The 16896-nt window shown below is 44.9% G+C and overlaps 1 protein-coding gene and 1 non-coding gene across 4 annotated transcripts in view; both read left to right on the top strand.

Moving 5' to 3' along the window:
- The window catches only part of Fhip1a (FHF complex subunit HOOK interacting protein 1A), a 236684-nt gene that overhangs the window by 174601 nt on the left and 45187 nt on the right, over positions 1-16896 (top strand). The gene's annotated exons all lie outside the window — the stretch shown is intronic.
- Positions 10126-10198, top strand: Trnak-cuu (transfer RNA lysine (anticodon CUU)). The gene has a single exon. It is a non-coding gene; the product is annotated as a tRNA-Lys (tRNA).

The following is a 16896-nucleotide window of genomic DNA, read 5'->3' as shown; positions in this document are numbered from 1 at the left end:
TAAAGGAGTTTCCCTTTCATCAGGTTTCTACCTGACCCCCAAATGCCCCCCCTTTCCAGTCATTTCTTCCAGTACTCTATCCCTCCACCTACCTCCAACCTGATCCCTCAAGTTCCTATGCCCACCCCCAGTCCACCCAGAAGATCTCTTCTATTTCCCCTTCCCAGGGAGAGCCATTTGTCCCACCTTGGGCCCTCTTTGTTGCCTAGCCTCTCTGGATCTGCTGATTGTAGCATGGTTATCCTTTACTTTACAGCTAATATCATGTTTGTCTTTCTGGGTTTGGGTTACCTCATTTAGGATAATTTTTTCTAGTTCTATCCATTTGCCTTCAAATTTCCTGAGGACATTGTTTTTAACTACTGAGTAATATTCCATTATGTAAACATACAACATTTTCTTTATCCATTCTTTGGTTGAGAGGCATCTAGGTTGTTTCCAGGTTCTGGCTATTACAAATAATGCTGCTATGAACATAGTTGAGCAAGTGTCCTTGTGGTATGATTGAACATCCTTTGGGTTCATACCCAAGAGAGATATCAATGGATCTTGAGGTAGATTGAGTCCCAATTTTCTGAGAAACCCCCATATTGATTTTCAAAGTGGCTGTACAAATTTGCACTCCAATGAGCAATGGAGGAGTGTTCCCCTTGCTCCATATCCTCTCCAGCATAAACTGTCATTTGTGGTTTTGATCTTAGCCATTCTGATAGGTGTAAGATGGAATGTCAGAGTCATTTTGATTTGCTAAGGATGTTGAACATTTCTTAAAGTGTTTGTTTGGGTATGTACCCCCATTTTTATTTGGATTATTTGGTTTTTTGATATCTAGTTTCTTGAGTTCTTTATGTATTTTGGAGATCAGCCCTCTGTTGGATGTGTCTTGTATAATATTAGAGGAACCAGCCTTATACATCCCAGGGGCTCAGGAGTGAGAACTACTAACAGCGAGGACTATTTTCAGGAAATAGAATCTCAGCACACCAAGCTCTATAGTCCACTTGCTTTAATTCCTCTGGCATAACATCCACATATACACAGCTTCAGTTCTGTTCTCATGCCTAGCTCCTTTCTTGCCTGATTTCTCTCTGTTTATCTACTGTTCCCTCTTAAGTTCTATCTTAATTCTCTCGTCTTACTTCTGCCTCATCTAGGTCCTTTTCAGCTTGTTCTTACCCAGCTAGGGCTTTCCCATCTGACTCTTCCTCATCTTCCATCTCGTTCCTCTAGTACTCTCTTCTAGCCCTTCAATCTAGTTCCTTCCCATCTCAGTTTGTTCCTCTCAAGTTCTTACCCATCTAGTTCTTCCAATCTCTTTTCTCTTTTTCTCTTCTCTGTCCTCTACGTGCCCTGGAAGTCCCGGTATAAAAAGGGAGGGTCCCAGCTAAATTGTGCAAGGCTATTACTTAACGTCCACCTCTCCTAGGCGGTGTCTCCTTGTGGCATTTACCTTAAGTCAGGAGACTTGCCTATGGGCTGCTATCATTGTTAGTCCTCAGAAGTTGGGCGCCCTCCTGGGTGGTGTCTCCTTGTGGAATTTAAGTCAGGAGACTTGCAGATGGGCTGTTATCATTGTTATCCTCGGAAGTTGGGTGCTCCCCTGGGTGGTGTTTCCTGTAGTCCTTGAAAGTGGCTAAGGGAGATAATGTGATTCCAGAGAAAGCCTTTCCTGAGGCTGTTCTCCAAATACTTGGAATGTGTATGTCCAGAGAGTGATCGGAAAACTATGAAGGCACACATGATTTTCATTAACAGAATACAGCTGATATATAACAAGCCAAGTAACACCAAAAACTCCTTGGGATTTGGCTTCCTCTGGAGAAATTCCCTGATCCCTCCAGGTAGTGACTTTGCCATAACCAGCTGAGTTCTTATGACATATTCCTGCGGCCTACAGCAGATGTGGGGTTGGTGAAGATCTTTTTCCATTCTGTAGGCTGCTGTTTTGTCCTATTGGCAGTGTCCTTTGTCTTACAGAAGCTTTTTAGTTTCAGGAGGTCCCATTTATTAGTTGTCTATCTTAGTGTCTGCGCTTCTGGTGTTCTATTTAGGAAGTTCTTTCCTATACATTCAAGGCTCTTCCCCACTTTCTCTTCTAACAGGTTCAGTGTAACTGGATTTATGTTGAGGTCTTTGATTCACCTGGACTTGAGTCTTGTGCGAGGTGATAGATATGGATCTATTATCATTCTTTTACATGCTGTATATCCATTTATGCCAGCACCATTTGTTGAAGATGCTTCCTTTTTTCCATTGTGTAATTTTGTCTTCTTTGTCAAAAATTAAGTGTCCATAGTGTATGGATTTATGTCTGGGTCTTCGATTCGATTCCATGGATCAGTGTGCCTGTTTTTATGCCAATACCATGCTGTTTTTATTACGATAGCTTGTAGTAGAGCTTGAGATCAGGGATGGTGATACCTCAGGCAGTGCTTTTATTGTAGAGGATTGTTTTAGCTATCTTGGTTTTTTTTTTTTCGTATGAAGTTGAATATTGTTTTTTCAAGGCTTATAAAGAATTGTGTTGGGATTTTGATGGGGATTGCATTGAATCTGTAGATTGCTTTTGGTAAGATGGCCATTACTATGTTAATCCTACTGATCCATGAGCATGGGAAATGGGAATGAGTAAATTTTTACCGATAGATTGAAATAATACTTTTCCAAAAGTCATATTGAAGAAAATGGTGTTAATGGATGCAGTAAGTAATTCAATTCAGCTGTTAATATGTGTGTAGGCATTCCAAGCTGGTTGGTTATTTTTTACTTCAGAGTAAAGGGATACCTTGTCCACAGTGAGAGCTGTTTCTCTTGCATCTATTTGGTTAATTTGTCCAAGCCAATATTTCAAAGCTGAATGCTCATTGGTTGGTTGTATTAGCCTGCATTCTCAGAGAAGTGGGGGCCAAGGAAGGATTAAACAAACAGGGATTTTATTTCAGAGAGCAAGGCAGGAAGGTACTTGGGGATCAGGTTGACAAAACCATCACCACTGGAACTTGCATCACCTGTCACAGTGTCTGAGGGAGAGACATGTCACTTTATCTGGTAGTGACACATGTCATTCTATTCATATTTCATCCTCTGAAGGTAAGCAAGTCCCCGGGTCACAGCCTCCCTCAGAGAGATGCATGATTCTATTGTTTTATCAGAAGAAATGTTTAGGATGTGAATATTTGCCCTAATGACTGTCGTTCATGCTGTGTCAGGGTTCCAGAAGGAACAGGTGGGCCTCAGATTACGCTGTGAGAGGAGCGGAGGAAGTCGAGTCGTTTTGAGAGGGTGACATATCAATGCTTGAGAGCCGTATTAGAAGCCCTCCTTAGAGTCAGTGCCGTAAACCAGCCTTGGTGGTTGGTGTGATTCACCACCTGGGTAGTGACTAAGACGGTGCACAGTGAGGCAGTCTGGCTCTCAGGCCTGGGCCTCAGCTGAGATCATTTCTGTGTCCCGGGTCTGAGCATTTGGGCCGGCCTGGACACGTCTCTCCCTTTGCCTCCTCCCTTCTACACAGGGATAGCCTGGGCTTCTCCCAGCATGGCAGCCTCGGGTATTGGGTCCCTGTGCTAGTCGAGGTCTCAGGGTCCAGAGAGTGGCAGTTCCGACGGCTTCAAGAGTTATGGTGGACAGGCTTTGCTGACTCCCCTGGGAGGCCTTCCCCTTTGGGAGGAGGGGATGGGGGTGGGTTAGCGGGGGAGAGCGGAGGGGAGTGGGAGGAGGGATGAGAGGGGATCTGTGGTTGGTATGTGAAATGAATAAACATTTTTTTGAACAACAACAACAAAACGAGTTATGGCAGAAGTAGCCAGTGTCCTAAGGTAGGACCTGGAGCCCGGAGCAGTGTCACTTCTACTGTATTTCATTGTTCGCAGCATCCCAGAGCCGCTGCCTTTTAGCAGGAGAAGCCGTCTGTTGACTTAAGAGTGTAAGGGAACCTGTGTCCAGTTTACTGGGACTACCTCACTGAGGTCTGAGTGTGCGTGGAAAGAGTCAGTGTGTGTAGAAAGTGCCTCCTGATGGGAGCTGTGAACTTCAGCCAGAAGCAGATGGGATTTGAAGGTAAATACGGCTCCTTGTAAGCCTCCAGGACTCATAACTCCCGGTGTTAGCATCGGAGAGCATTCATCAGCAGGGGCAGCTGGCACCTGTCATGTGTGTTTGGACTCCAGTAATTTCAGCTTAAACTTTTCTAGAAAGGCATTAGAACCTCGTTTTTTTATAGCTTCTACTCACCAATTCTCCTCTGGAACCTACATCATAGTTTAAACTTACTGTGACAGCTAGAGATGCTAACAGCATACTGGGTGTGAATATGCATGCAGTAAAGCAGTGTGCAAAACACAGATGACCGTCACCAAATGTGATGTGTAATCACATAGTCTAGGCAGAGGGACAGTGTGCAGTGGGGCAGCACTGGGCTAGGGGTCAGAAGACCTGCCTGCCCTCTAGTCCTGGCTCTTTTGTCCCGTTTACTGGGGGGTGGCCCTGTGCCCAGCCTTCAACCTCTCTGAGTCTGTCTCTGCTGCTGCTGTACGGTGAGGAGAGCAGTTCCTCTTGCTGCCCTTGGAAGGTATGGAGATAGCATCTGCACATTTGGAGAAGCATGCAGATAAGCCGTCTGGTTGTTCTGGGAGAAACCCTGCCGTCTCCTCCGCAGCAGCAGGATAATGCTGTTTGTTCAGAGGCCATTTAGAGAGCATGCACAGGTGCTCCGCACTCTGTCAGTGCTCACAGGAAATGAAGGGGACCGTGAAACCCTCTCATCTCAATGGAGTTTGTAATGGGGGGCCTCGGAGGCTGACATCTTAACCACAGACTTAGAGCAGGAAGGGACAGAAGAAGTGCTGTGACAGAGAAAGAGGCAGAGCCAGGCGTAGGCAGACGCAGATAAATGGTTGGGAAAAGAAGTCCTCATGCAGAGCCTTGCTAGGTGAGCAAGGAGGAAAGGTCACTTGGGGACAGAGCACCAGGAGCCAGCGTGTGGAGGAGCCTGTGTGGTCGGCAAAGGTGTCAGGGGCACGGGGGCTGAGAAAGATGCTCGTTTGGTTCCTAAACCAGGGGCGTTTGTGTCCACTGTAATCAGGGCAGAGGGAGTCAGATGTACTGGGCGTAGGCAAGGCCTGGCAGTGACAAGGCAATGTCTTATGGCCTGCTGTTCTGAGAGGTGTGGACGAGAACAGAAGAAAACAGAATTCTAGGTATGGTGGCACTAACCTGTCATCCCAGTGTTGAGGAGGCTGAGGCTGGAGGATTACCCATGAGTTCAAGAACATTCTGAGCTATATAGTGAGTTTCAACTCAGCCTAGGCTTCAAGTTAGTCGCCGTCCTCTCCACCCCCACCCCTGCCTCACCTCCAAGGCTTCCCACGCCAGGCTGAGTTACCCCACAGGAACTCTCATTGCTCTTTATGTCTGTGTGCTACGCTGACTTGTTCCTCTTGAATGCTGGCATGTCCCCGGAATTGGCCCTCTGCTGATGGGCTCCTGCACAGATGGGCAGAAGTCTGGTGGGCTGAGCTTCCGCCACTGGTTTGGCTTGATTCTCCTTAAATGTAGACTATAAAAGCCCAATGCATTAGCAGACCTTTCTTTGTTCCCAGGCCAGCTCGGCTTATCTGCATACCTTTTTGTTGCTAATATAACCTTCCCCAGTTGCCCTAGAAGGCTTGATTATTCTCTAAACTTTTCTCTTACACTCCCCAAGTATAGACCAATCTCTTTTTTTAATTCTTTCATCTGTTTATTTCTTCTCCCAATAGTTTCACTTCAGGTCTTCATCTCGAGACATCTTGACCAGGGTTGGCTTTCACTCGTGTGGCTCACTGCTGCGACTTCTCTCACCACCGTCTCACACACTGATGGAGTCTAAGTCCACCACCCTTCTCCTGTCCCCTGAAGAAGCTCTGCGTCCCTCAGTGTCAGTCTCCTTAGTGTGCTGAGCCCTCCCCAGACCTGCCTGCACTCAAGCTGGGACGTGCGCTCTCGGGCCATGTCAGCCTAAGTCCCACACCTCCTACTGTCTGTAACTTTGGAGGCTCTAGGCTTCTTGCTTTTCTAGAGGTTTGGAACTCCCGGGGCCTGGGTTGGTTCTTCATTGCTGAACACACGTCTCTCTAATGTTGGGCACATTTTGTGTTGGACCCTGCCTGTCCTCTGACCTAGAAGGTCTTGGATTCGTGGTTCCCAGGCTGTGTGCCCAGGAGCCCCAGAGTTCTTCAGTACCCTTACACAGACACCAGGAAGTACAGCGACACCGTTGGATACCAGTTGAAACACGAGCTCAAATGATTTGCAGTTTCAGCATTAAGCCATATTCATTCCTTTCATGTGATTGGATGAGAATTCGGTGGGTGCTATCCTTGGAAGCAAGTGGCTCATAGCCGTCAGTGTGGAACAGGAAAGGAGTCTGCAGGTTCTAAGTGGTTGTGCAGGCCGAGGGTGTCTAGTGGATTGTTAGACACTGACTAAATGTTATGTCATTTCAACTTAGATACTTAGTGATCAACATGGATGGGTCAGTGTTCTTTTGGCGTGGGGTGTGTCCTAAAAAATAGTCGTGGTATATGTGGATCTTTGGGGCTGAAAATTTTGCAACCTCTGCTCTATTTTTTTTTTCTAATTCATTCGCCTCTAGAGCAGGGGTGTGGCAAACTGGAATTCAAGGGCCTAATTTGGCCTGTGGCCTTTTTTGTATATCCCCAAATTTGAAATAGTGTTTGCATTTATCAATAGAGGACTAGATAAAGTATGGTAAGTGGATAAATGCTATTCAGCCATTTATAAAGGTTCTGACATACTATAACATCAATGAACAATGACAGACAAATACATGATTTAACTCACACAAGATACTTACTGTTACATTCACAGACACAGAAAGCAGAAAGGGGCTTCTCACAAGTGAAAGAAATGGGAGAACAGGGGAACCATTGTTTCATAGATACAGGTTTTCAGTTTTGTGAGATGAAAAATTCTGGAGATTAGTTGTACAACAATATGAACATCACTGAGCAGCATGCTTAAAATTGATGAGGATGATGTGGTTTTATGTTCTGTGTATTGTACTACAATTTTAAAAGATAGAATAGTGTTTTACATTTTCCAAGTTTTTTTTAATGCTAAAATATATAGGTTAGATTGTGCTCCTACAACTCTAAAATCTTCCTGGTGCTAGGGGTATAACTTAGTGGTACATTGCTTACCTGGGATGTACAAGGCCTTGGGTTCTACCCCTAGTAGTAGTAGTAGTAGTAGTAGTAGTAGTAGTAGTAGTAGTAGTAGTAGTAGTTGTAGGTGAAGTAGTAGAAATAGCATAAAATAAATGTAACTCTGGATCTTTATAGAAAAAGTGTGCCAACCCCTGCCTTAGGGGCAGTATGGTGTCCTGTACCTTTTGGATGAGCAGCAAGTGTTTGGGGGTGACAATAGTAGAAAGAAGTCCCCATGTAGTAGGAGGAGGCATTGAGAAAGGGTTAGCAGTGCTTTTTCTCTGAACGCAGTGGTCAGGACCAGAAGCAGGAGACCCAAATAGCCTGACTGGCTGTCAGCCGCCTGGAATCTCTGCCCAGGGGTGCTGTTGGCTTCCTGTATTAGCAGGAGAACAGTGGGTAGGCAGTGGGCCATAGGCAGTGTGCATGGGAGACAATTGTCTGAGCAACACCCTGGCTCACTTGCAGGATTTCCAGAAGGAAATGAGGGAAGATGCTTGGAACTGTCTCTGTTAGATGGAGGAACTGTCTCTGTAGACCTTGAGGATTGTGTGCTAAGGCAAGCAGTGATGGGATGGGAATTAGTCATACAAGTCCTTTTCTGCATGCAACTCACAGGCATTAGCCATGGAAACTCTGACCTCAAAGCCTGTACCTTTGGTTTTGACAAAGATCAGCCAGTTATATTTCACTTCCTGTAAGTGTGCGTGGAAAACCGAAGCAAGAAATCTACCAGAAAAAAAAAGTGATTTTTTTCCACCATCTTCTGTGTGCTGCAACTGTGCTTGAACAATATACATGGCTAGCATAATTTCAGATGTTTCCTTAAGGGCATGTGTGTTAGCTTCCTGTAAGCCACCGTGGAGCCCATTTGTTTTACAATCTTGCCTTGCAAACACACACATACATATTCATGATCTGCATCCTGCAAGCTCGATAATTCATGGCTTATTGACTTAAGTTGATGGATGGAAATTTGGGGGTGATTGAAAAGAAAAGATGGAAATTCCAAGAGGCTGGGCATGACCACACAAGAGCTGCCCACTTACCAATAATGTGTTTTGTAAGTGGGATGGGACTTGAGTACAGCCCAGTTTGGCTCTCCTGGCTCAGCATACTCTGGACTTTTATGCCCAGTGGAAGTCATGACTGCAGATTTTTTTTTTTTAAACAATTAAATAGCGTCTTCAAGTTGTCATCATTATAAAATATTAATGGGCCTCTGTTGGGTGTCTAGCTTACAGGAGGAGCAGCCTGTGGGTGTCTAAGGAGGGAGCAGAGGGGCTGCTGCCTCCCCACTGTTCAGCTCTTTCTATTTCCTGGTCTGGGAGATAGAAGAGAGGGCTCCAGGGGGAGGGAGGGTAAACAGTCCCCTTGCTGCTCCTCTGGGACACTTGCTGCTGGGGTTTGGGATGTGTAGCATGTTCGTGTCCTCTGTCCTTCTGTCATCTCTGCCACTTCTTGATGGGAAACACGCGGACATTTGTATCTGGTTTCCAATAAGGCTGTGCAATTTCATTGGGGAAAAATGCTTTCAGTACAAAACTGGAAGAAAGGAGTCCAAGCGTGGCATTAGAAGCAGCTATGCTCACCACCGTACCGCCAGTGCCCCCCCAGCGTGGAATTAGCGTGGCATGTTGGCTGTGGAAGCCTGGGATTTTTCTCTTTCTTTTAAACTTAGTGGTTCTCTGCTATGCCTGTTGTAGTCTTGTAGTCGCCCTTCACTTATTTGGTCACCAAATGAGACCCTGGCTCTGCAGCTCTGCAGTGGGCCACACTGGAAGTTGTAGCAGGGTGGTTTTGCTGCTCTTTACATTCAATAGTTTTACTTACACATTTTAGTAATTTGCTTTTTAAAGCCCATTACTGGCCGAGGCTTTTGATTGCTAAAGGCTCTTGAAGTTGTCTTAGTTTTGCTAGGCCCTTACTAATTTTCCTGTAATGATGTTGGGGTTTAATTTTTTTCAATTTCCTCCCCCTTTTCGCTGTGCCTGGAGTGAAGATTGTGTCCCGAGAGTGGACTTGCTGCTCACATTGGCCCATAGACCGTTAGTGGTGTGAGGCGAAGGCCGTCCCAGAAGTGACCTGAAGAAGCAAGCTCATTCTTCTAAGAGGTTGCTGCTATTATCTCCAGCCTCAGGGGCCAGCTCTGGCTAGCTTCAGGACAGGCAGCTATCCCCTGTATTGTCATCTAGAAGCTGGCAAGACTGTAAGTTGTGGGTGCCTGAGCACGGCAGGAAAGCTTGAAGTATCTGTTGCCATGGCCCCGTTAGGTTATATCGTGTGCAGTGCTGGGGTGGCGTCTAAGGAACCACAGGTAAGGAGGCTGGCTCAGCTATTGGTGAAATTATTAAGGCCACTCCACGTAGATAAAAGGAGATTTATTTAATGGCGTAACTTACAAATTAAGGGATAGGTAGGTCGCGGAGTCTGGGGAAGGTGTATCGCAGTCCAGCGGTGTTCTCTGGAGCTCTGCTTGGTACACCTCTCTAGTCCAGGGTCCCGCAACAGAGAGCGAGAGCCCGCCGATCCAGATCTCAGGTCCCCAGGCGCCTCCTTTCGCCCCGCCTTGTAGGCGTGACAGTTGCCGAAGTCTCAATGGGGGTTGGAACTTACAGATCAAAGCTGGAATGGCTACCCACTACATCTCCCCCTTTTTGTCTAAATAAGAAAGTTCTAACCTAATACAAGACTATATACAAAGGAATGGTTATCAAATATAGTCCAGGAATAATGAGGGATAATGACCTAGATAAGGTGGAACTACAACCAATGCAAACAATATCAAGCAAGAAACACATACTATTATCCAGAGAAGTATAGAGCATAGGTAAATGGCATGTTACAAAGATCATTCCAAAAGGTGTCCTATCCTAAAGAACCTGAATCTAATACTTAAATCCCTTCGTGGTTACCAGCCCGGCTAGCTCAGTCGGTAGAGCATGAGACTCTTAATCTCAGGGTCGTGGGTTCGTGCCCCACGTTGGGCGCCAGATATTGGTGAAATTATTAAGGCCACTCCACGTAGATAAAAGGAGATTTATTTAATGGCGTAACTTACAAATTAAGGGATAGGTAGGTCGCGGAGTCTGGGGAAGGTGTATCGCAGTCCAGCGGTGTTCTCTGGAGCTCTGCTTGGTACACCTCTCTAGTCCAGGGTCCCGCAACAGAGAGCGAGAGCCCGCCGATCCAGATCTCAGGTCCCCAGGCGCCTCCTTTCGCCCCGCCTTGTAGGCGTGACAGTTGCCGAAGTCTCAATGGGGGTTGGAACTTACAGATCAAAGCTGGAATGGCTACCCACTACACTCAGCTGCTGTCTTGGTTTCTCTACCTGTTGCTGTGATAAAATACTCTGAAATAAGCAACGTGAAGGAGGAAGGGCTTGTTTTGTCTTACACTTCCAGGGTGGAGCATGTCACTGTGGCAGGAGCTTGAGGAAACTAGGCACATTGCATCCACAGTCAAAAAGCAGAGAGAGATTTTATGCACGTTAGCCTCCAGCTTACTTCTCCATGTCATACAGTCCAGAATGGAATGGTCCTTGCTCCAGACTAAAATGGCTCTTCCCACATTAATTAACATATTCAAGATAATCCTCACAGGCATGCCCAGAGGCCCATCTTCCTGGTGATTCTAGATTCTGCCAGGTTGACATTTAACACTGTCGTGACAGTTACAGTGTGAAGGGAGGGGTCCAAATGGTTGTTGTGTCTTAAATAGAGTCTTGTGAAAGTGGGTGGGCCAGTTGTGAAGATCGCCAAGGTTGGTCAGTGACTGCAGGTGAACAAGATAGCTAAAGGGTCCAGTCCTGTGCAAGGCCTAACGCTCTGTGACATGGGACAGCAGTGGCACTGTCAGACTGGACTGTGACCTACACATGCAGCAAGGCCAGCTATGGACAGACTAAAGAATGGCTCTGTCCAGCTATCTGAATGGACCTAGAAGAGTTTACAGGTAAATATAAGGGGCTTTGTCTTGGAAATAACTTGATTTAGTAATTGAAAACTGTGAGTCTGTATCATCTAATAGATCTATTCAGGTAATAAGTTTGTAGAAACAATATAGATTCATGTAAAAAATGTACCTCAAAAATGGATTTTGGGATTAGGCAGACCTTAGTTTGCAGTCTGGTCTCTGGCTACTTTAATCAGCTTTGTGAGTGTGGCAGGGTCCTTATCTCTGTGTGTGTATATAAAATGATAGCTGCCTTCTTGGGATTTTGTGAAGAATAAATAGATATTATATTTGAAGTAATTATCATTGTCGCTGATACTTATCTGTACTAAACACAGTAAATACATATTGCCTGTCATTATTCATGAAGGTAGCCAACCGACTCTCTCAAATGAGATGATATCACATGATATAGTGTCACCACCTAGGAACTCTTGCCCCATCTCAGCCAGTGAGACACTGTGAATTTAGATAATTTTCTTCTGTTTCTTACTGTGCTTTTAGTTCACGGAAAGCTTTGTGTTTTCTCTTCTCCTTTTTTCTGTGGGATATGGTATGAATCCAGCTATCATAGATTTACTCTTCTGTGTATTCTGATTCTCAATAGCAGGTGTTTTCAGACAAAGACAGTTATGTGGGGTTTCTTGAACGAAAACTCTTAGTCTGTGGAGGTTCCGATTTGACAGGAGGGCAGAAGCCTGAGAGTTTGAACCTCAGCCACCACTGAGACTTTCCAAGGGCCACACTTGGAAGAGCACTGACCTGTGCCCTGACCGCACTTTACAATTCATGTTATTTCATTGAACTAGGATTCAGAAGTCACAACGTGGTGGTGGACTTGAACTCTCAACTTGACAGAATCTAGAATCACCGAGATGTGCCTTTGGCCATGCCTGTGGGGATTGTCTTGGTTTTGTTAATTGAAGTGGGGAGAACTGCTCCATTGTGGGGAGCACTGTAGTGGGGGAGGATTCAGTCCTCCCCTGGCTGAGACCCTGGACTGTGGAGGAAGGGAGCTGAGCAGCAGGCATTTATTGCTCTCTGCTTCTGACTGCGGGTGTGATGTAACCGGCCACTTCAAGCTCCTCTTGTCTTGACTTCCTGGCCACGATAAACTTTCCTTTGACTGTGAGCCACACCCTCCCTCCCTGGATCTGCCTTTGTCAGTATCTACCACAGTGATGAGAAAGTAACCGAGACACATAGGTTTTAGTTTTCTGTGAACCTCCGGAGGTCTTCACTCAGTTACCCATCCGGTTTTGTCCTTTCTAACCCCACCCTGCACATTCACCCCTGCAAGATTATATCATTTCTAACCCCACCCTGCACACTCACCCCTGCAAGATTATGGTGAACACCAAACAGGAAGGTGACCGTGATTTGAGAAATGAATTGTTAGAATGGGTAAGGGCTTCTTGTCTCACTATGACAGGTCAAAGTACTTTGCTTCATTTAAGGACAAAGCAGCAGCAGCAGCAGCAGCAGCAGCAGCAGCAGCAGCAGCAGTAGTATTTGAAAGTGTGCAGTAAAAGGAGATGGTTGGCTCCATAAAGGTGTTTCTTCTCTGTTGTGTGCATTATGTTGGATTGAGAGAGGTCCTTTGTAGTCGGAAGGTTTCTCTGGTCCTGCCTGAGCCACGCCCCCCATCATAGTCCTGCAGCCTGCTTATAAAATAATCATTCAGAAGCTTATATTAATTATAACTGCTCGGCCATGAGCTTGGGCTTATTACTAACTAGCTCTTACACTTAAATTAACCCATAATTCTTATCTATATTTAGCCACATGGCTTGGTACCTTTTCTCAGTTCTGCCTTGTCATCTTGCTTCCTCTGTGTCTGGCTGGTGCCTCCTGACACTGCCCTTCCCCTTCCCAGAATTCTCCTAGTCTGCTCGCCCCACTTATACTTCCTGCCTGGCTACTGGCCAATCAGCGTTTTATTAAACCAGTGTACAAGAGCATTATCCCACAGCAGTCCTTCCCATTGTTGAGGATGGTGGCAAGTTCTGCTACTTACTGTGTGAAGTCAGCTCTGCTCTGCTGCGTGGTGCTGTTTAGGTGTGTGGGCAGAGTTATCAGTACTATAGACACTTCCCTTAAATGGAAATGGGCTCAGCCAAGGACGGCAGTGGTGCCTACTCACTGACGTTACACGTATCACAGAATATGGTAAGGTTCCAACCATTCCACCACACCCATTCCCACGACACTGCTATGGTGCTGTGGGAAGAGGGAAATGTGTGCTTCTTTTAATGTGACTTCATAATAAAAGGAGGCTGGAAGATTTCATTGTCACTGTCACTGCTCTTTGTCACCTCTGGTGTAGAAAGATGATGCATACAGACATCCAGATCCATATACAAGCACACGATTCCCTTCATCAGTATATAGAAAAACTTAACAGTCCATTCTGTAGCCTCAGATAACACTTATGGGCCAACTGTGAAACATAGAGAAATGATTAATGTTTATTGGGAAAAGCCTCTGGGAATATTAAATGATAGTAATAGAAGCTATTGGAACATTCACTTCTTTTTTAGAAAAGAAAATCTTGTAATTAATATCCTCTTAGGTCTTGTTGCTGAGTTTCCGGACTAATTAAGTACCACATTGTTGAGCATCTTTTAGTCAAGGCAGCTCCATCTAGGGCTCATGACGCATTCTTATCTGACACTAGGAATGTTATTCAGGGACTGGAAGCCTAAAGCTTTCCACTCATCTTTCATGTTTACAGAATAATGGTAAATTAATTCAGTTATGGCCATTTGTGACCATAGGATCAATGGTGTTGTCAGCTTGGCCCATGGCCAACTTTATGGTGTCTTGGAAGCACCCTTATCCCTGTAATGCTTTGTCTAATGATGAGCTTAACAAGAATAAATAAAAGTGGCTGAAGTAAATAGAATTAAACTAGAGAGTGAAAAGGCAGGCAAACTTATTTATACAGGTGACTGGAACTCAGAGTGAAATAACACTTAATTGTGCAAATCCAAAAGGAAACCTAAGATTTAAAACAGGTATTACTTTAAAAACATGAGGGAAAACACAAATTTTCTAGAAAGAAGGGAAAAGACTAATTACAATATTATTGAAGAAGCTGTGTCGGCTGAAGAATCATGCTTGCAACATGCTCTCTACATATAGAAATGAAATTGTTCAAGGTGAACTTCACTTCTCTGGGTTTGGTTAAGGGTAATTGGCAACATGTCATTGCCATGGTTGCTTGTCAAGATATCAACTATCTGAATAAGCCCTGTGTTATTTACATTTATGTCAAATGCTTTAATATAAACATGAATCAATTAACTCTAATCCAAAAACCCTAAATACTCTGAAACCACAGGCTGCACTTTGGATGAGTGGCACTCAATGTATGGTGTTTAACTGTCCAGATTGTTTCTGTGTGTAAGAATCTAGGCATTTAGAGATTCCAAGTCCAGGAGATTTCCATTTCCTAGAGGAACAGCATAGAGCACAGGGGAGGAGCTCATTCTTGTTTCCTGTCCTCATCTGACTCAGTGTTTGCCCAGTGCTGGGTGCCTAGACATTCGGGAGTATTTGTCAGTAAATGAATTACTAAGATCTCAGTTTTGAAGCTTTTCACAGAGTGCTGGGTCCTATGCCCCAAACCTGTACTCCCAACTACTTGAGAAATTGTTGAGGTAAGAAGATTGCAAGTTTGGGCTAGCCTGGACCACAGAGTGAGTTCAAAGCATAGTAACATAGTAAAGCCCTGTTACAAAGCAATAAGTAAACAGTGGGCTGGGGATATAACTCAGAGGTAGAGCTTGCCAAGCATGTGTGATGTCCTGGTTCAATCCTCAGTACTACAAAACAAATAAACAACCCCATACACGTTGGTATATGAGCTTTGTGAAACATTCTTTGTGTTTAAAGTTCCTATCAAATCTGGATGGAATAAATTAGAAATAGAAACGTGGTGTGTTATGAACACTTACAGAATGTGAGTAGTGGACATAATTCTAGAAATTATGTGTTCCTTATTTCTCAGTCAAAGGCATTAAAGACCAGAGAGGTGAGTTGATTTGTAAACTTGGTGATGTTTACACAGGCGTTATTGACCAATCTTGTACCAAACCCAACCCTCCAGTGCTATCTGCTCCTTGTATTAACTTTTTATTTATTTATTTTTGTAAATAAATCTTAGGTCCATGAGTCCTTCCATGACCTAAGTTTAACTTCTGGGTTCCCAAAGAAGAATTTAGAGAAAACTCTCCTTCCTTTGTTAAACACAAGATAGATTTCCATTTCTTGTCCAGGCTCTGGCACAATGCAGGGAGTTGCTTGGGTGTACCAATATTCATTTGTAAAGTCCTTTTCTCTAAAAGGAGACTTTGCGCCACCTAGTGGATTGAAGAAGAGGCTCTTGGGGTGAAGGTTTCCGTGGCCCTCCCCTAAAGAGAAGAAAGGAATAGTTTTAGTTTATGCATCTCCACTCTCTCCCATGGAAACCTTTATTAGTGTCCTGGAAGTGGTGTTCATAGCCCAGGATGCACATCAGTCACTTTGTACCCCACTGTGCTGAAAATAAGCCACACTATTGCCCATGCTGCTTTTCGGCAGGGGAAGGAGGTGAGGCAGTAGGAACCCCATCAACCCTGTTGGCCCTCCCAGCTCTTTCTTGTCTGGACTTTTTCATTCATTAATTCAAAAATACTGTAATAGGCCTTCCCAACATTGTTGGCAATCAGTTAAGTCCTGTTCTTCCCAGGAATTCCCCTATGGTTCTTTTGGACAATTATTCAGTATTGTACCGAATTCTAGTTTTTGGAAGTTTCCAAATTGCTCCTTCTTCAGTAGAGATGCTCAGTCTTTTCATGTGCTCTGGGGAAGATTTGTTTTGAGTGGCAGGTGGTAGAAGGCAGTATCCATCTGCAGAGTAACTTGAAAACTGAGTGGCTAGGGCAGGGCCAGGTTTCTCAGCAGTGATTTTCCCTGTTATTGGAGGTGTCTCTCAGCTTCTTGCATTGGATTTTTCCTTGAAAAGAGTGAGTGATCATCTTTATAGTTAAGAGTACAGCTCAGCAGAAAAGCATTTCAAAAGCTCTCAGTTCACCGACCAGCAGAAGTATCTTTATTGGGGTGCTGTGTCTGGGAGGTATAGAGGACTTGAAGGTCAGAAGAACCATGTGGTTTTATAGTGGTACAGGTGACAATCAGAATCAAAAGAGAAACTAGCCCAGCAGGGAGGCTGTCCCAGCAGGGAGGCTGTCCCAGCAGGGAGGTTAGCTGTGCAGAGAGGCTGGGTTAACTGGGTCAGGATGGGTCCTAAGCAAGGGTGTCTTTTGGGAGATCCAAAGATGGAATTGAGACCGAGAACAGCCACCAAATTGTTACCCAAGTGTTTAGGGTGAAAGCCTCCGCTCTATTGACTCCATTAAGTTAGGTTCAGTCACCTGTCCCCAGTATGCTAATTAAGGAGAGTAACTTTGAAAAATAGAGAAAGGAGTTTTCTTCAGCATTGCCACATTGGGGAGAAAAACAAATAAAGGTCCAGTAACCCCCAAGTTAGAGTGTGGACATGAGGTTTTAATAGAGGTTGACAGAACGGAGTAGCATTGGTCGGTCTCAGCTTCCTGTCTGCTCTGTCCCAACATTCTACAATACTGTGTTAGATTGCTAAGCTGCTAATGCTGAGGACGCAGCCTTGCCTTTGTAGTGAGTTGGCCTCCTCTGGGAGAGTGAGTTGTCCCTGGAAGCTTGTATCTTCCTG

The sequence above is a fragment of the Peromyscus californicus genome, unplaced genomic scaffold, assembly GCF_007827085.1.
Source record: "Peromyscus californicus insignis strain IS unplaced genomic scaffold, ASM782708v3 Scaffold_9__1_contigs__length_137607984, whole genome shotgun sequence".
Lineage (NCBI taxonomy): Eukaryota > Metazoa > Chordata > Mammalia > Rodentia > Cricetidae > Peromyscus > Peromyscus californicus.
The sequence above is the reverse complement of the archived record's forward strand: the minus strand, read 5'-3'. Positions and strand labels throughout refer to the sequence as shown.